At 34.6% G+C, this 20,594-nt stretch overlaps 1 long non-coding RNA gene and 1 pseudogene across 1 annotated transcript; one reads left to right on the top strand and one right to left on the bottom strand.

Moving 5' to 3' along the window:
- Nucleotides 1–3,725: 3,725 nt before the first annotated feature.
- On the top strand, nt 3,726–4,597 carry LOC147536249 (uncharacterized). The gene is made up of 2 exons (XR_015225742.1): nt 3,726–4,330; nt 4,504–4,597. It is a non-coding gene; the product is annotated as an uncharacterized LOC147536249 (long non-coding RNA).
- Nucleotides 4,598–12,752: 8,155 nt separating this feature from the next.
- LOC147536250 (PAN domain-containing protein At5g03700 pseudogene) lies at nt 12,753–15,027 on the bottom strand (annotated as a pseudogene).
- Nucleotides 15,028–20,594: the final 5,567 nt, after the last annotated feature.

Consider the following 20,594-nt stretch of genomic DNA (forward strand, 5'->3'; position numbering starts at 1 on the left):
ACCAATTTTAGCTCCTTTTGGAGAATCGATCAAATAGGAAATCTCAATCAATTTTAGAGTTGGTTTTAATTTGATCTCATATTTTTTTTCTCCTCTTACTATTCTCCCTCTAAAACTCCATTAGAACTACATTAAAACAGCATATCTCACCTGAAACTCATTAAACTACAAATAAAAAATCTATATTATACATTTCTTTCTCATACGATCTCATACATTACTAATTTTATCTCTGCCAACTTAGATGAATTGAACTATAAGATCTAATAAGATCAACTTGAAACAATCTTAATTTGACCTTTAAGAGTTCAAGAGGTCTTAAATCAAGTATGTACAAGGCTAATTCAATTTAAGAATTTTGATGAATTCTTGAATTATCTCTTTGTGTATCAGTGCTCTCTAATGACTCTTGAAGTCAATTTAAAAAGAAATTTGTTTTCCTTATCTTATATAGCTGATTATGGTATCTCAAAAGTTAACGAGCGTATGTGTGCGCGACTAAAATATGGCCTTATTTACATTTAAATAGTGAAAGTTAAATCTGATATTGTCTCCACCACTCTTGAAATACATTTATCTAAGATGACAAAACATGAACTACCATTGTTAAAGAAATTAAAGATTCGAGTAATACGAACACGTTTAGAAGTTTTTATATTGTAGATTTATGGATTTTGTGGTTCATTTTTCGCTACCCCCGTTTTTATGTTGTAGATTTATGGATTTTGTGGTTCATTTTTCGCTACCCCCATAGTTGCATTCATCCGTTGGATAATGTGCTGGACATGTACACTTGATTAAAATGACCTTATTCAAAATTTCTTGCCTCAAAGTTAAACCCAAAACTGCAATCCCCAAATGAAAAAGTTATTGAGAGACCCAACATTACAACCCAATGGATGCATGTATCCTGATGGCTACGAAAAGATATAAAATTTTAGGTCAAAAATTGAAACTCAAGCTTCAAGAGACCACTATCCTTTGTGAAATTTGTAGTTCTCTCTGGAAGAAGTCTTGGGAACTGTTTTTTTTCACAAATATGGTGGGAACATGCATAATGCATGTAATCTTAACTAGTTAAACTGATAACACTTTTTCATGCCTATAAAATTAGTTTTTTAGACTTTCTTATTCGAAGATCATATAATCTTGTATAATAGAACTATAAACTTGGATAAACTATACGCTGAATGGTAAGACGTTGGAGAAAACTGACAAGATGATGGGAAATAGACCTAAAAGGAAACAAAATTCTTAGATATATATCCACAAATTGGTAAGCAATGACTACACCAAAACATCTATTATTGAAAGACAACCCAACATGTGCATCCGTTAATCACGTAAGCAATGACTAAATGAAGACATCTAATTACATAAAGAAATTAACATAGATTTTTAGTCATCATCAATGGCATTAAGAATAAGAAGAATTCACTCACCTTCTCTATCCCAATCTGTAAAGCTTGCTCCTATTAGAATTAAAGTACACATGATTATAGTTAAAATCTCCAATATTTGTTTGATAATTCTTCTATTCAACAAAACTTACGCAAAAACAGAAGAAGAAAATTGAACTACCCAGAAAAGATTACATACCCAAGATTGTACAAAATGAATAAAAACCGAAATTGAAATGTGTTCTTAAACATTTCCCTGACTGATAACCACAAAACTTGATTAAATCACTAAAATATTAGTATTTCTAGGTCAAATAGACCATAAGTATACTATGAGAACAATCAGAACTGGAGATAATGTTTGATCAAGTTAAGTTTTGGAGTGAAATAAAATATGTCCCAGAGAATGTACAAAAACACATGGATTCCCTAGAGAATTTATTCTCCAAAGATTTTTCTTTATTCCCGGCCATCCACTATATACATAACATTACTTGGCTCCAAGATTTATAACAGGTCAAAGTTGTTAAACCATGATAGTAATCTAGTGTTCTTCCTTCACCCTATAAAGCTTACTTACATCAACTATAGGAAAATCATACTTATCACTATAATAACCTACACATGAAATTTTAATCCTAAGAACAGAACGTCACTACGTTATTGTCCTTAATTTTAGTGAATTAAAGAAAAATATAGAAGAAACACAATGAATAAAATCTAGAATGAACTCTCGAAAGAAAACCCCGAGGAAAGCGCGAGGATAAGGACCAAAAAGTTGTCCGATTTGAAGGTATTGAAAGAGAATTAGTGACAAGGTTCGTTTTTTATCTGAATCTTAAATCTGAAATAATTGTATTTGTAATTTTTATTGTGTGCATGCTTCTATCTTAATATCTTGAAATAAGTTTTTGTATTCAACGCATATGTTATCAACTTTCGAAATTAGTTAAATTTGAGAATAATATTAGCGGGAGTGCTACATGTACAAAGTCCTTGACAAAATTCTTGACCTAATGACTCATTTTCACTAAAAGACAAAAGTTGATCAAATTTTTTCAAAGTTTGACTTTGATCGAGACCGTTCACTTAGCATTTTGAATCTTGTCAAAGATTTTTTGTACATTTAGCATTTCCCTAATAGTAGTTCTAACATCTGAATTGGTTAGAGAAGTAAACACATGGAAATACTCAAACTATACAAGTAAATGACATATTATTTATTTCTTAACAAAAAAACAAACAACACCTAAGTGAAGCACATGACTCGGGTGTGGGTGTGGGTGTGTGTGACCAGAAGAAATATGTTGTTATTACTCCTTCACCTTTGTCTCCGTGCTAACCACGCCCATTCCCTCTCTCTTTTCTACTATTGAATTCTGACAATTACGAAAAATGCTAAAAAGTCGAACCTACTCCAGACCTAAACTGAATTAAGGGTTCTCATTTTTCGGTCAACCCATTCCCTCTCTGGATAGACTTTCTCATTAAATAATGGTTCATTTTCAATTTCGGTTGGAGTAGGTATGTTTGTTTAGCTTTTTCAATCATTTTGTTATTTTAATTTATTCTTTTTGGAAACCAAACTTCATTTAAAGGTCAATAGGCAAATGAGAATTACATCATGAAGTTGAAAAACAAAGACACAACCAAAACCGGACAAACAAGACAAGTTATGTTCACTTGGGGTGCCTCTAGAGCTGCCTGATCTAACTGGTGGGCTACTTCTGGTGCAGTCGACACTAACCATCTGAGGGTAGTTTTATAACTGATGCTTCTTTCACCTTCTTCTCTTCTCGCCGTCAACCGCCGGCGTCCAGATCTCCAGTTTGCGCCTCTGATTCCGCTACATCGGTAGAGAGAGTTGTAAATTGAGGAAGAAACTCCCAATAGTGGTCCATGATCAAAGCACTCCATCCTGAATAAAGACGAAAATAATACAAACGTCCTAAAGACCAACAAAACAGGCCCTAAAGACCAACAAAGAAACATACCTTTATTGTACTAAGTATATAGAAAACTAATAACTCTCTCTTCTCCCTTGCTCCACATCACTAACTGGATCAATCTTAGATTCCAATCCAACTTCTTGATCTCACAAGAACCAGAAAGGAATAAAAAATAACTGTCTACAATTGAATAAAAAATCCCTGGAAACTACTCCCTCCGTCCCAAATTGAATGACCTAATTTCTATTTTGGGTTGTCCCATTTTAGTGACCAATTTCTAAAAATAAAGAAAAGTCTTTTTCGCTCTCCAATAATACCCATTACTATAACTTTAGGCCGCGGTTTTGGGGAATAAAGAAAAGTCTCCGAGGCATAAAGACTTAGTCAATTATAAGATTGACTTAAGGAAATTTTTATTGTTTAGTTCAAAAATTCAGTTGATTGAATTTTACCCCACATCTTCATATTCTCATCACTTTCACCACCACAACTTCCCATTGCCTAACACCACCATTCCAATTATCGAGGCATCAAACACCACTGCCACCTCTTTTGTCGGTCTTTCTCCTCTTCTGCTAGTTTTTTCTCTAAGAATTAATGTCATCCTCTTTCAAAGAGGCGATCTATAGAGGAAGAAAGACCGTCAAAACAACATAACCAAGATCAATGGTGCCGCCGATCCGAATCGGAACATGGTCATCAAAAGAGATCTTTGTGGTCAGAAAGCTAAAACCAATTTCTCCTTATTAATCCCACCATCTTTTCATCAATTACCCTTCAAATTCATCCTAACCCTAACCCTAATTTTTATGATCACGGTCATTATCAATTTGACGATGATCTATATTATTGAAGTTCGAAGAGGGTTTCATCTAATCTCAATAGTTATGATCTGAGTTTCTTCAATAACATGGGCTTCAAAAAAATTGAGTTTTTTTGTTGAAAAAGATGATGTATTAGAGATTAATAGTTGGGTTTGATGTAAGTTTTATTCCTCTTTGATCTTTGAAAACCCTTCTACAATTTCAACTTGTATGTATACAAGTTATCTTGAATCAACTACTGAGATAAGAAATTTTAGTTTCTCTTTGCTTTCAATTGTTCTTTGATATAGTAATGGGTGTCTATTTATCAATGCAAATTTCTTTATGCAGTTTGAATGTGAATTTGCATGGAATTGGATTTGGTTGATGTATTTAACTTTGTTTGAGATTGAATGGAGAGGAAGTGAAATGTGGTTTTTCATTGTTTCTTATGGCATCTCTGAACTGTAGGAATTTGAATGTAATGGTTTTTCATGATTTTTTCGTTGGTTCTTATGACATCTCTAATCTTAATGATTAGAAAGCTAGAGAGCAAGCAAGTATGAGAGAGATGAATGGAGAAGGAGATGAAGATTAGGGGGCAGAAATCAAAAACAATAATTTTGGGACTGAAAATGAATATGTATCTTAAACCAAATTTAGTTGACCAGAGACTTTATTCCCCAAACACTTTTTATTATGCCCCAAAGCCACGGCCTTTCTAAAGACTTTTTGTTTTCACAAATATAGGAAGAACATGTCTTATGTATGTAATCTTTTCCTATTTATATTAACTTTTGATGCCTATTGAAAGTGTCTAGTGGACTTATTTAATTGCAAACTTGAAGATCATATAATCTTGTTGTTTAATAGGTTATTTTGTACTTCCATAAGTTACCACCAAATTATGAGATGTTCGAGAAAACTAATGGGAGATGATAAAATAAGATACGGATTATAGGTCTACTTTCACTTGTGATGCAGCAGAAATTCCGAAAAGAATCAGATCTTCGTCTAAACTTTTAAAAGTTAGAAAAAATCTTTAGATCTCCATATTAAGACTTGTAAAACTAAAACTAACAAGATTAAACTAAAATTAAAAAATTAAAAATTTTATTGATTAAATTGAGTGAATTAAACAATTGCGGAATGCCTTTTATATAGCATTAGGGTTTTCTAAACCTAATCAAATTAGAAATAACAACTTTTAAAAAATAAAATACTAGTTTCTTAAAATTGTAAAACATCTAAATAACTAGATTTTTAAGATTTTTGAATTATTTTCCTAAAATATCCTTGCATCAACTTGGAATGGGTATTCTAAAAACTAAATTTGTTTGTAGAAAGATTAGATGCCTCCCTTTATAAATTTAGGGTTATTAACGGGAATTTAACTTAGAGAGATTTAAATAATTAATACTTTGACATATTTAAATCTTTAATAATAGAGCATTTACTTGATGAAAATAATGATAAGGTGCCTCACTTTTTCAGTGGGTGATTTTAATGTGAGTATAACTTTGAGAAAACCTAAACCTAAGAGCATCTCCAATGCAATACTCAATCTTAAAAACTCTGAGTGTCACATAGGACTTTTAGACTTTTGCTTTAAAACTCTCTCTAAGAGCATCTCCAATGGGGCACTCAATCTCTAACACTTAGAGTATCACACATGATTTTTTGGAATTTTTGTTAAAAAACCATCTCCAATGAGACACTTTGTTAGACACTCTATTATGAGGTGGACACATTTACTATAGAGTGTCTAGAGAGAGAAACTCTAAAACTAGAGCGTCTCTTTTAGACTTTCTAAGTGTCACTTCAAAATTTAAACCAATAGAAACCTTTTCTTTTAAACTACTTTTTCCATATTCAATTGAAGTAGAGAGATTTTAGAAATCTTCATTGGATATCAAAAAATTTAAAGTGTCTCTACATTGACACTTAGGAAAGAAAATCTTTATTTGACACTTGACAACTAGATTTTAGAGTTTTTGTTAGAGTGTCCCATTGGAGATGCTCTAATACAACACTCTATTTGGATCTTTAAGATGACATGTCGAGGGTGGAATAGAGATATCTCAAGAGAACACTTTCTAGAGTGTTCTCTTGAGATATCTCTAGTTGTCCAACTCATCAATGTTTGATTTCCAACTGATAGAAATCGAGTCTTCTATATTTTCTAAATAATTAATTATTTTTGTACAAAAATAACTACAACATGTAAGTAAATAAGATAAGTATAGTGTTTTGCATTGGAGACACAAAAGATCTCCATTTCCGCCACATAGGAGTGAGAATCTCGATTGGAACTTGACACATAGAACAAACGGAGATTATTTGTGTTTTGCATTGGAGATGCTCTAACAAGGTACTACAAATTGTAGGCACGGGGTAACAGATAAAGATGGCCAGCGCTTTAGGGAAAGCTAAATAGTTTCTGGAGTGTGAAATTTTAAAGGGAATATGCAAAATTTGGAAAATTTTCAGGGGAAACATATTTTATGGAGAATATATTTCAAAATAAAATTAAAACCCTCCACCTCACCTCTCTCTCTTTCTCTCTCTCCACCTCACCTCTCTCTCTTCTCCGACCAGGTCGCCGACCTGAAATTTTCCGGCCGACGACCATGAAAAAAAAATTCACTCTCTCTCTAGCAACTCCGGCGAAGGGGTTTCCCTTCGTCGGAGTTCCGTTCTGTTGAAGAACAGACCGATCGTTCGGGTCGGTTGAAGAACAGACCGATCGTTCGGGTCTGTTGAAGAACAGACCAACAAATCGGAACTCCGGCGAAGAGAAACCCCTTCGCCGGAGTTTCTAGAGAGAGAGATTGAAATATTTTTTTTTTGCTTTTTTCATGGCCGCCGGCCGGCGACCTGGTCAGAGAAGAGAGAGAGTGGTGGGGAGAGAGAAGATGAGGTGGAGGGAGAAGATGAGGTGGAGAGAGAAGATGAGGTGGAGAGAGTGAGGTGAGGTGGAGGATTTTTTATTTTTATTTCCCTATAACAACTTACAAAATAAAATTGACAAACAAAATTGACCAAGTCTTCACACCCCAAAACTATTTTGCTTTCCCCAAAGCGCTGGCCATAAAGATTCAACTAATCAAAACTCTGCCAATTACACCATATTGAATTGAATATTAGGTTGGTACATTTCTGAAACCTATTCTAACAAATGTGTCACACTAAATTTACGTACATAAAACTATTACCGAAAACGTGAGCATACTATTTATCATTTTGCAAAAGTGTGAACTGCACGACCAATGTACTTAAAAAAACTACACCACCATAGCTCAAAACGGGTTTAAGGTCCAATCTTGCCAGAAAATGGGTTTTTAGTCCTTTTTCGTTTTGAAAGAAACATTATTGATACATAATATGTTATGTATGACACATATAAAAAAAATGAAATAAAGTATGAAACTTTAACAATAAATAACAGGTAATTTATGAAACAAAACAAGAATCAATAAACAGAAAAACGCTGTAATTTTGACATCTAGACATACCTTAACTAATTTGGACTAAATATCCATTATAATTATTATTTTGGCTTAAAATCCTATATTAATATTAGGGTAGACTAAATGTGTGTTTATGTGTAGATTTTTGGACTAGGAACCCAAAAATCATTTTGGAAAACATAAAGCCTTAGTAAATTAGACTTTAAGAATCTTAGTGGTTCTAGAGATACGTAATTGAAATTTCTAAATTTTGTAATCCTCTCATCCTCTCTCTAGAAGAGAGGTCTTTCAAAAGTTTATAAAAAACTTGTGTTTTCACAAAGAAATTTTTGATGAAACACCTAATTTTTTGGGGAATAAAACTCAGCCCAGAATAATAACCCACCCGAAACCCAATTCTCAAATATTATCTCAAATCAAAATCAAATACGGATCTCTAGGCACCATCCCTCCCAAAAACACATCTCTAAGACCTAATATATTTTCATAATCCCTCTCTTACCCTCCGATATATATACTCAACCACCCACCATTCTCTCACTCTACAAAACCCCCTCTCTCTCTAACATCTGGAGCGCATATCTCTTTCTCTCTCTAAATTTTTTTCCAACTTCCTCTCTCTACATAAACCCAACCCCTCTTCAAGAACAAACCAGAGATCGTTTTGGGAAAAAACTGGTAAATATTCATTATCTTCCTTCTTTCTTAAGATGTCGAAACTGGTATGACCGTCCTTCATCATCTTCAATCAGCACATTCAGTCATCACCTTCATTCATCATCTTCAGTCGTCAACTTCTTCGTTTGTAGATCTTAAAAAGTTTCTCCTTATCTTGGTTTGTAGACCTTCAAAAGCTTCATCTTTAAAAGCTGAAAAAGATTTTTCAGTGTCTCTCTAAACATCTCGATTTTTTCATCTTCTTTAGCGATAAGTTCAGGTAATGTTTCTATTTCTTTGTTTTCCTCTTGTATATTGAGATTTTTTTCATCCTTTCTTGAAGATTTTCAGATTTTTGATGGTGTTCATCCTTTTTGGTGAGAATGTCTGTGTAACATTTTGGTTATTCCGTACAAGTTTTGTGAATTTTTCCTACAACTTCTCGTTTTGTTTACAAAACTCTACAGTTTATGTAAACATTCTTCGTAATGCAAACAACATTTTAAAAAATGTTCACACATTTATATTCTAGATTTTTCATTTAACAATGCTTTAGTTTTTTGGTGTTATACATACACAATCATGTTTACGTAAACATTATTTGAAGTGTTTTAAACAAAATCCTTTGTTTCTGCAACATTTTGTATCCTCCGTACTTAATTTGAAATTATTCCTAGAACTACTCGTGTTGTTCCGAATACTCTATTGTTGTGTAAACATTTTAATTAGTGGCTAAAACATTATATAAAATGCAAGGAGCATTATGTTCAAAATACTGTCACTTCTTCAATCTCTTTTGTTAGAAGCATACTTATCAATTGTTAAATGTATATTTTTGCTCTTCATATTCGGGATTCATTCTGAATGAGAATGTCTTTGACGTTTTCCACTATTTCTAAACATTTTTAGAAATGCTGATAACATTCGTTTTAATGTCTCGAGCATTTTTCCATATTCCTACTGCATATAATTATTTGTTCATCCCACTTGCAAAATTTTCATCTATGGAACCGGATAGAAGACCTGCTACTTCTCAAAATAATGATAAGAAGCTAGTTTGTGAATCATGTCGAGCGCAATTGTAGTTGTCATTCTTCCGTATGTCTCCAACATTAATTAGAATGTTTGCGTATGTTGCTTATTTGTTTTAGAAACTCTTCTTTTTGTTCATGAATTTTATATATTGTTCCAAACATTCTAATTCATATTGTTTAGGGAATGGATCCTTACATGGCTAACTCTTATTTTGTAAATTTCTTATTCATCCAAAAGAGTGTCAACAATGTAAAAATGCACCTTAAGAATGTCCATAACATTATTGATTGTCTCTGCATCTCATATATTTTGAAGAACAAAAAATGATTTTTTTTTTTATCTTAATCATAAAATGTTATGAACACGTCGAACATTGTAGTTGACATTCTTCAGAATGTCCTGAACAAAACCGTAAATGTTTAACACAGAACCCAAAATGTTTTCAACGTAACTTTAAATATTTCAAAACATCCCAAAAATGCGAAGAACAAAAGTTTTTTTACCAAGTAAAACACTCAAAAATCATCAACATTCCCCTGAATGTCTGAAACATAACCCAAAATGTTGTCAACAAAATCATAAATGTTTGAAACAGAACCCAAAATGTCCTTAACCTAACTGTAAATGTTTCCAAAACCCCCCAAAATGCTAAACGAAGAACAAAAGCTTTTTTGCCCAGTAAAACACCCAAAATTCATCAAACTCCTGAATGTCTGGGACCGAACCCAAATTAACTACACCAAAATCGTAAATGTTTGAAACAGAACCCAAAATGTCTTTAACCTAACTGTAAATGTTTCCAAAACCCCCCCAAAATGCTAAACGAAGAACAAAAACTTTTTACCAAGTAAAACACCCAAAAATCATCAACAAACTCCTAAATGTTTGAAACAAAATCCTAATTTACTGAACATAACCCAAAATGTTTGAAACATACCATAGATTTCATCAAGAAATCATAGACAAAAAACTTTACTTACAAACACAAACCCCCAAATTAGCTTCTATAAAAAAATTGAAGAACCTTAATGGTTCTTTTATACCTAACGAACGGATGAATGCTTCAGAAATTCAAAACTCTAACGATTCGTTTTAAAAAAACGCACCTTTTAAAGAAACTTACAACCCTAGATAATGAACAGAGAAGAAGAAGATCGAGAGGACAAGATGGTCTTAAACGTCAACAATTTTAGATTTGAAAAGGAGAATAAGATGATGCTTGAAGAAGAGAGAGAAATGTGGAGAGAAATAGGTGAAACGTTTGAGTCGTTTTGATAAAGAAAAGTGGGTTTCTGTAGAGAGAGAAAAAGTTGAATTGTTTTTTATAAAGAAAGGGGTTTTACGTCCTATCCAAGTCAGGTTGCACGTGCTTTTATGACGCAATGAGCGCAATGAGCGGAAAAGGGAGGAAAGACATAACGGGTAGGGTATTTGTCTTAGTGGATAGGAAGGTAATTTCATGTTTTGAGTTTTTTTGAGATAATATTCCGGGTTGGACTTGGTTTAGTATTTTGGAGGATTTTTTGGGCCTTAGATTTTTGCTCTCTTTCACAAATATGATGTGAACATGCATAATGCATGTAATCTTAGACTACTTATACTACCTTTTGGTGGCCACTAAATTTATAGTACTTCCATAAGTTTTTCTTTTTTTTTTGTTGAAAGTACTTCCATAAGTTTTACTGTGAGCAGTGGGGAAACACTTCTACAAAATTTTGTTTTCTAGAATTTTCTAACTGTAAAGTCATAATATTATTTGTTACTTATTATATATTTGGGTAGATTATGTCGTGAGAAATTGGAGAAAACTAAGGGTCTGTTTGATACCGATGAGAAAGAAAGTAAACTCTTTCCCATGTGAACTTAAGCTTTTGAGGGTTTGGTTCGGTTGTGAGAAAGTGCGGAAATGCCTTTAGAAAACTTGTAAATTGGACTTATGTCAGGTGCCTTTAGGCTTTGTTGCTTCATCTCTTCCAAAATTGATTGAGAGAGAGATGTAAAACTGACGTCATCCGTGACTCCATAATTAAAGATGGGTGAAGATAAAACTTACACAAAAGCAAATATTCATCTTGTTGATCAAACTTTTGTAAATAGTTAACACAAATTGAGTATTCACTTTTGTAAATAGTTAACACAAATTGAGTATTCCACCCATTACCCGTTCTTATTCAACCCAATTTGTTCTTTTTTACTGATAATAATCTTGTTAAGAAGGTATTGAAGCAACAAAATTGTTCATCTTCCATGTCTTCTTGGGTAGAAGTTCCCAATTCTATCACTCCATACTCCATCCCAAAATCAATCAAGCAATTTATAGATAGAAAGGGAGAAATGGATTGTGTTTATATTAATTGAGTTTTTTACCTCTCCATTCATTTGATTAAGAACAAGAAAACATAATCTTTAATCATTTGATCAAGAATCATAACTTTTAATCATTTCAATCATTGTGTACCTACTCAAATCGAATCCAAGATGTATTACTAGATAGAGAGAGAAACTGGGGAAGAAATGTATTACAAAAATCAGATATACATGTCTCTTGATCATAAAATCCCTTTGCATCACATCTGGAAGAACATATAGATGATGATCTTAATGTTCTTCTAGGAAGGTTTTTCTCTGTGATTATCTAGTTGCTTTTGATTCAAAATCATCATCTAAGATTAGGGTAAGGAGTTTGAGAGAGGGAAGATGATGAATGCTGGGAGAGGGAGGAAAGACGAAGGATCTGGGTGCGTGGAGAAAGAGCGGGTTCTTCAACGAGCATGGGAAAAGCGTTTTAATAAATCATCACATTTTCCCACTTTATTTTCTCTCAGAAAATGAGTTTTCACACTTCATAGTCCAATCAAACACGGGAAAATCGATTTTCATACGAAAATCGATTTTCTAACCCGATTTTCTCACGTATCAAACAGACCCGAAGAGAATGATGAGTGAATGATAATAAAAGGAAATATAGTTTTTAGGTCAATGAGAAATTATTAAATTATATATTATTTCTCACTTCCAAAAGTATTTTCACGAGGAGAAAACACTACCAAGTAGTAGAACTTCTCCTGGAAATAGAAAGGGTTAATTTGACATAGACCCCCATTTATTTAGTGATATTAGGACTTCACCCCCAAAATCAAAAGTGTTCTGGCGTTAACCCCCAATTCGCCTTTTCCGTCCTTTTTCACGTTAAGTGATTTGTGTGTGAATCACACGCGTGATTTGTGACCAAACTGCCCCTCATACTATCCTCTATCTAATCTAACGGTGACCATTTCATCACGTGATCAACGGTTGACAAATTGGATACTCAGCTTTTTCTCTCTTTCTTTCTTCTTCAAATACTGTAAATCAAAAACTGTAAATCAAAAACTCATTATCCATTAATTTCTCTCTTTCTTCCATGAATTTCAACGGTGAACAACGGTTAACAACCCATCATCCATGAATTTCAACGGTGAACAACCCATCATCCATGAATTTCTCTCTCTTTCTTCTCCAAATACTGTAAATCAGAAACCCAATTCCTCCAACAAAAACAATAATTGCACCAATCACCAAACCAATTGCTATTCCAAACCTCATCACTCTTTTCTTCTCTTTATTCTTCACTTTAAAAAACCCTAATTTATTCTCATCTTCAGCACTAACCAAACTAGAAATTGGATAATCAACTTTATAACAATACCCAGTTGCATTATTAAACAGAGCTCCTCAACAACTACAGTTTCTCTCACAAGAAATTTCACATTCTTCCAAAGCACCAATCTTTTCAAGTTCCATTAATTCCTTATAAGGTAATCTACTCCTTTCTTCCTCAAAATCCAATATCCTCCATTTCTAATAACTCATTTTTTTGCACAAAAATCACCAGATTTAGGGGGAAACATTGACCGGATCAGTACTCAGTTTTCTCAACTAGCCAAGAACAGCTATTTCCAGGTTTACAAATACCATATGAACCACAAGAACTCGGAAGCTCACACTCATCAGATATCGCTTAAAAATCGGGCACCCAACTCGTTTCACTCCAGTAATACCCTTTTAGATTTCCATCTAATTCAAGCTTGAGTCGTCTGATTCCACGTATGGGTCTTTGAAAACTATCGAAAGGAACAACATCAACAGGAGATTTTAGATTTTTATACATGCCCAAACACCCATTTGAGCTAATTTGAGCATAAATTGGTTCTTGTCCTTCAACAATTTCTGCTTTCTGCTTCAACAACTTGATTTGAATTCTGATTTTGTTTTGCATATAAACCAAAATAATCATCACCCAATTTCATAGAATAGATCTTATTTGGAGAAGTGGGTGTATTGGCTAACCAAACTGGTTCAGAAGATGGGAGGTGGAGGATGGCAAAACCGAGTTTGGATCTGATAAATCCGAGTGAGAAATTACCAACTGGATCTGTTAGGAGAGATTGGAATGAAGTAATGGACGAGTCTGGTGTTGCTATGAAACCTTTGAGTAATTCTTGCTGGGTAGTTGCTCCACTGACGGAGAGTGTTTAGAGAGAGAAAAGTAGTGAAAGAGAGAAGGATTTGAATTAGATCAGTTGAAGACCAGGTTGGATTAGATGGAGGATTATATGGGGGTAATTTCGTCACAAATCAGGCGTGTGATTCACACGCGAACCACTTAACGTGAAAATGACGGAAAAATGAGAATTGGGGGTTAACGCCAGAACACTTTTCATTTTGGGGGTGAAGTCCTAATATCACTAAATAATTGGGGGTCAATGTCAAATTAACCCAAATAGAAAGGACTGTTTTAAGAAGTTTGAAGTAATAAAAATCAACTAATAAACGATAGAGATTGAATGAAAAACTAGGATGTTATCAACACTTTTAAGTGGTTGTTGTCTTCAAGGGGGGACACATGAGTAAACAAGGCTCGCCCATTGCTTAGGCTGGAATTTTTGTACTTATCGTAGAAGTATGGAAGTAGTGACACGCTAGGTCATTGGAGTTTTTGGAAGTTCCAGTTCCCTCTGTGGCACTTTCATTAGTTATTTTACTTATTTCTTCTTTTATGTTGCTCTTGTATTATGATCAGCTCACGAAATGACTCCCATATTTTGACCAACTTCTAAAATAATTGTTATATTTTTTCTTTTGATACGTCTTATTTAAATGTTAGTTTTACTTTTCTTTTTCTTTTAATATTACGAAAGGTAAAGTGTTATTACGAGGGAAACCAGGGACTAGGTATATTTTATCTTCTCTAGAGAGGGACTACTTCTTCCTTCACAAGTCTCATTCTCCCTTCCTCAAACTACGTACTTACTTACTTTATTCCAGTTAAATGAAATGTCAAGATTTGTATATAGATGCATAATAGTCTTTGAAATTGATATGTATACATAAGTTTGTCCCAGCTAGCTAGAAATCCTCGTTTCTCATCACCACCTTACTACCCTCATAAATGCAATGACTTCATAAACACATCAGATCCAAACCTCTTAACCAAGGGGTGGAAGAATAAGGCCCAAAACTAGATTCTCGTCATCTGAATGAATTCGACCATGCCCTATACCCAAAAGAGGTTAGTGACCTATATCCATGTATGAAGAGAGTCATAATAAAACATTAACAAGTCTATTGAGTCAGAGACCTAGAACAGGACCACTGAGACACCTGAGACTGCTCGACTAATCCAGCTTTGTCGGGCACAAAAGTGGTACTACACGATATTATTCAGCTCCATTTTTAGGTTCAGGGCTCAAGATGTTCGGAGTACATAATGACCAACGTCTTAACTTCAAATAAAACTGCGAACCTAAAAGATTACCCAGTAAGAACAAGGAAAACGAAGAGGCACAAATTTGCAACCTTAATAAATGGAGTCTACTCAGCTTCATTCAATTTCAGTTGTTTCTCTCGAAAACTCACATACAAAAGGGCATAGGCATAAACCTCCATGGAAACAGACTCAAGTTGTTCAAAAATGTACACAATTCCTAATTACAGTATACTCGCATGGACTTGAAACTAAAAGAGACAGATATTTACCGTTATATTTAGAAGATAATAAGCTACTAAGACGGTCATCTTTACTAGTGAGTCATAGTCATGGAAAATGGAATCTACAATGATCACTCAATTTTTTTCTAATCTTTAGCTCTCTAGGCAGCGGCGGAGCCAGGATTTTGTTCGAGGGAGGACTCACTTAAGTAAATTTTTATATAGAATTTTTATCCACAAAATTGTTTGCATGAGATGATGATATTTTTTTGCTCGATTTCAATTGTTTCATACTTTTATCATTTTATATAATAAAAATTATTTTACTACCTTCGGACATACCTGAATTTGAGAACCGAAGGAGACGAAAAACGTTGAGATTAGAGGGTCAGACGACAATTTGACAGATGACTAACGACATATAAATAATAACGAGATATGAAGTAGAGGAGAAATAAACAAGTAAAAAATGAAAGAAATGAAAGAAAAAGAATTATGACGTCCAAAATTAATTCAAGCACAACGTAAGGAAAATATAATTGAAAAAACAAAATAAAATTTGGGTCTCAGAAGAAGCTTGAAAATTGGATTGCTAAAACGTAAACAGTTACGAATTTAGGGCCTAATTATAAGGCCAGCGCTTTGGGAAAAGCTAAATAGTTTTCGGGGTGTGAAGACTTGGTCAAAAATTAGTCAATTTTGTTTGACAATTTTATTTTGCAAGTTGTTAGAGGGAAAAATAAAAATAAAAAACCCACCTCACCTCTCTCTCTCCACCTCATCTTCTCTCTCCACCTCATCTTCTCTCTCCCTACCATTATCTCTTTCTTCTCCGATTAAGTCGCCGGCCGAAAAAATTTCCGGTCGGCGATCGACCATTAAAAAAAAAAATCACACACTCTCTCTCTCTCTAGAAACTCCGGCGAAGGAACCCCCTTCGCCGGAGAAACCAGACCTTGAAGGTGTGGTTTCGAAGTGAAACCAGATCTGGTCTGGTTTGAAACCAGACCGAGATCTGGTTGATGAAACCAGACGGAATCTGGTTTCATCAATCAGACCGAGTTCTGGTTGATGAAACCAGATTCTGGTCTGGTTTCAAACCAGATCGGGATCTGGTTTTAACAACCAGATTCCGGTTTGGTTTGAAACCAGACCTTCAAGGTCTGGTTTCTCCTGCGAAAGGAACCCCTTTCGCCGGAATATTTTGAGAGATGACGTTTTTTATTTTTTCTTTTTTAGAAAGAGAAAGAGAAGAGTTTAAGAAAAAAAAATTATGTTGAAGGTCGCCGGCCGGAATTTTTTCGACCGGCGGCCTTCGTCGGAGAAGAAAGAGATGAGGTGGAGAGACATGTATGGTAGAGAGAGGTGAGGTGGTGAGAGAGAGAGGTGAGGTGGACAATTTCCCCATAAAATATATTTCCCCAGAAAATTTTCAAAATTTTACATATTCCCTTTAAAATTTCACACCCCGAAACTATTTAGATTTCCCCAAAGCGCTGGCCAATAATAATTAACATTTCCGAAAGGGAAATTTTAAAGTCCTGCCCCCAAATGTGTCGAAAGGCCGTCTTTATTAGGGGTGGGAAAAAAGTCCGAGAGCCCGATATCCGATCCGGAACGCCCGAGTCCGATGAGCTTGTGGACGCCCGAAGCCCGAAGGTGGGTACTGCCCGCCCGCCCACTAGAATTTAGTGGGCGGGCATGGGTGAGAAGGCCTGCCCGGCAGCCCGCCCGAGCCCGAGCCCATAATGAGATGCCCGATGGATTACCCGATTAATACCCAGTTAAACCTACTTGTACAACTACTTAGTGTGTGCTAAAGGTGGGATTAAAGGCCATTGGGTGAAGACTTTCCATCCCATTCTTTATCTCTTCACCGTCAGATTTGGATGGTCTTTCACCATGTAATGGAAGGTCTCTCACCATGTAATGGCATTAGAGATTATATAACCCCAACTCATGTTTTTCTCACCCTAAGATAATAGTGTGGGACTAAAAGTTTAGTCTTTGAAATGGGTTGGAATTCAGTAGTCCCACACTGCCCCACTAGGATTGAAAAGGAGATTAGGAATTATATATAACGAACTTCTAGACCCTAAAATCTGTCCGAAACACCTGTTAAATGGTGGCAACCTCTCTAAAATTTTGCATGTACCCTACTTGGCCCGTGAGCTTGTACGTATACACTTAAATCAAATTTATGTTGGGTTACCCGACGCCCGTTTGCCCGAAACCCGATCCACCCGAGTCCTTAACTGGGCATGGGCGGGCTTTGATCATTCAAATATTTGAATTTGCCCGCCCGATTTACCCGAGTGCCCGAGTGGGCAAGGAGTACAAGTACCCGACCCGCCCGAGCCCGAAACTTAACTACCCGTGGGTACCCATACCCGCCCGATTCCCACCCCTAGTCTTTATTAATTTTATGGGGTGCTTAAAGCTTCACTTTTTTTCTTTTCTTTGGAAGATAAAACTTCACTTACCACAAACTTAAATACAAAATTAAACTGGCCCGAGGAAGAGTCGAACTCAGGACCTTAACGATGTGAGGAAAGGGTACAACCAACTGGGCTAGGGACTTTAATTGTTCATATTCATACCAAATCTATGTGAACCTAACCCAGGCTATAGCCTAGGTTAGTCTTCACATAGCTCCGCCCCTGTTTCTAGGTATTTATGTGAAATCTAGTAAACCTAATGATGTAGACTTTGGCGGAAGCGTAAAATTTATAGAATTCATTGATAAAAGTAAGAGTAAACTAAAATAAACAAAACGAGAAGATGCAATCAAGGTAGATTTTGTATTAGATGATCCAGTTCAATGTTTAACAAGACAGACTGGATATCTCTTATATAGAGATTAGACTTTCCTAGATAGACTAACGCATACTTTCCTTGATTGCTAGAATAACTAAATACTAAAACATGAAAATCCTAAATACTCAAACTTGGTAGTTATATTAACATGAACTCACGTGACTTCGCCGTTAGGCCTATTACTACTCTGGCCGAGAGGCCCACTAGGATGACGGTCGTCGTCACCTAAATAATAGACTAACTAAGATCCAATATAAAACTCACAAGTACATGAACTGTGAGTGAATACTACATGTACTATGAGGTCGATCCCACAAGGATTTGATCCAAACTAAATCCAAATCTTAAACTAGCTATAAACTAGGAAAAGACAAATCGAACTTGAGAAAATATTTGAAAAGTAAAAATTAGAATTAAAACTATAAAAGCAAAAAAAAATTCTAAGATAAACTATGATATGGTAAATTTGTGATCTTGGAAGAAAGAACGCATGAAAAACACAAAATCTGGGCCCAAAGAAGGAAAAAAGCCACTCGGGGAAACTAATGCAAAAAATATTTTTTAATCACTTTTTAAACTGTTGATAACATATATAATTATATTGTTAACAAGACAGCCTTACTTTCTTCCTAATCTCTTTTTTACCCTTCTATGTTGACAACATGTATAAATATGTCGTTATAAAATGTTGACAACATATGTAATGCAGGAAATTGGACCGACGACTCAATTTTAAACTTTTTTAGTTAAAAAGACAAGTTACATTTTTTTGTTAAAAACTCAAATATTTTTTTTGTTTGGTTAAAAATCCAATATTTTTTGTAAAAATGTTGCAAGTTCGACGCAAAGCTGTTGTAAGGCGTTGCAAAGTTGTTGTAAGGTGTTGCAAGGCGTTTCAAGGCATTTCAAAGTTGTTGTAAAGCGGTTGCAAAGCTGTCGTAAATGAAAAAAAGTACTCAGGGAGCTGAAGACTAAAAAAAATTGGCTGATCCTTTTTAACCAAAGCTCAATTTTTTTTATGTAATAATTGTACTGACTTGTTATAAAATGTTGACGACATATATAATTACCCTGACTTGTTATAAAATGTAAACACACACACACACACACATACATAATTATGTTGTCAACAACATATGAATTAGTCAAAATATTATTTGTCCGTTAATGGGTTGTCAAATACAAAGGGTAATATGCATAACATTTTAATTTTGCAAAAGACATTAAAAAATGCATTAGTCTAAATGTTGCTATAGAAAGCAGCACAAAAAATGCGGAAACCATTTATTTCTTCATAAGACAAATCGAAAAATGCTTTAGCCAAAATGTTAGTGTCAATCTGTATTTGTCAAATGCAAAACATTTTTGTAAAACAAATTTTGAGGAAAAACGAATTTGTTCAAAAATTCACAAAATTATTGAGAGCAAACTTAAATTTGTTCAGATATTTTGAAAAATAAATTTCGGGGTAAAGTTATACTTTTACAAAATGGGTTGTGGTCCAAGTTTTTTTTTAAATTGGGTCTGGTTTCCTATTATGCCCCAAATTTTGAATTTTAAAAGGTCTTTGGGTAAAGGAAGAACAATGCTTAGTAAAGGCAGCGTGCTTAAAAAGTAAATTTAATTATGTATTTGCTCTTCCTTTACCAAATTAGTTTAAGGAGTGCGTTATAAGATTCATTTATTAAATAGTGCTAAAATATAATGACTTTGATAAAAATTAATAATAAACTTAGGCCAGCGCTTTGGGGAAAGCTAAATAGTTTCTGGGGTGTGAAATTTTGAAGGGAATATGTAGAATTTTAGAAATTTTCCGGGAAAATAAATTTTAAGGGGAAATAAAAAAAAACACTCCACCTCACTCTATCTCCACCTCACCTCACTCTCTCTCCACCTCACCTCTTTGTCTTCTCCGATTAGGTCGCCGGCCGGAAAATTTTCCGGCCGGCGACCATGAAAAAAAAAAAATTTCACTCTCTCTCTCTCTAGAAACTCCTGCGAAGGGGTTTCCCTTCACCGGAGTTTCTAGAGAGAGAGAGTGAATTTTTTTTTTTTTTATGGTCGCCGGCCGGAAAATTTTTCGACCGGCGACCTAATCGGAGAAGATAGAGGTGAGGTGGAGAGAGAGAGTGAGCTGAGGTGGAGAAGTATTTTGCTTTCCCCCTAAATAAAATTGTCAAACAAAATTGACCAATGTTTGACCAAGTCTGCACACCCCGGAAACTATTTAGCTTTCCCCAAGCGCTGGCCTAAACTTAATATTCTATTCACTTGTAGTTTTCTCTCACATAAACAACCAACCCAAATGTCGTCACTATTATCGACATCACCATTAATTTTAAGAAACTTGCAAAGTTTACCATCACTATTGTCTTAGTTTCAAATTTTTAATTATGTTTCACGATCTCATGCATGAGGAACCACCATTAATGAAGAAGGAAGCAACCTACGTCAAGAACGAAGAGTCCTTTGACTTAAACGGAGACATCGACT

Source organism: Eschscholzia californica, unplaced genomic scaffold, assembly GCF_041429995.1.
Source record: "Eschscholzia californica isolate CP2 unplaced genomic scaffold, dmEscCali1.0.p SCAF_5, whole genome shotgun sequence".
NCBI classification, from domain to species: domain Eukaryota; kingdom Viridiplantae; phylum Streptophyta; class Magnoliopsida; order Ranunculales; family Papaveraceae; genus Eschscholzia; species Eschscholzia californica.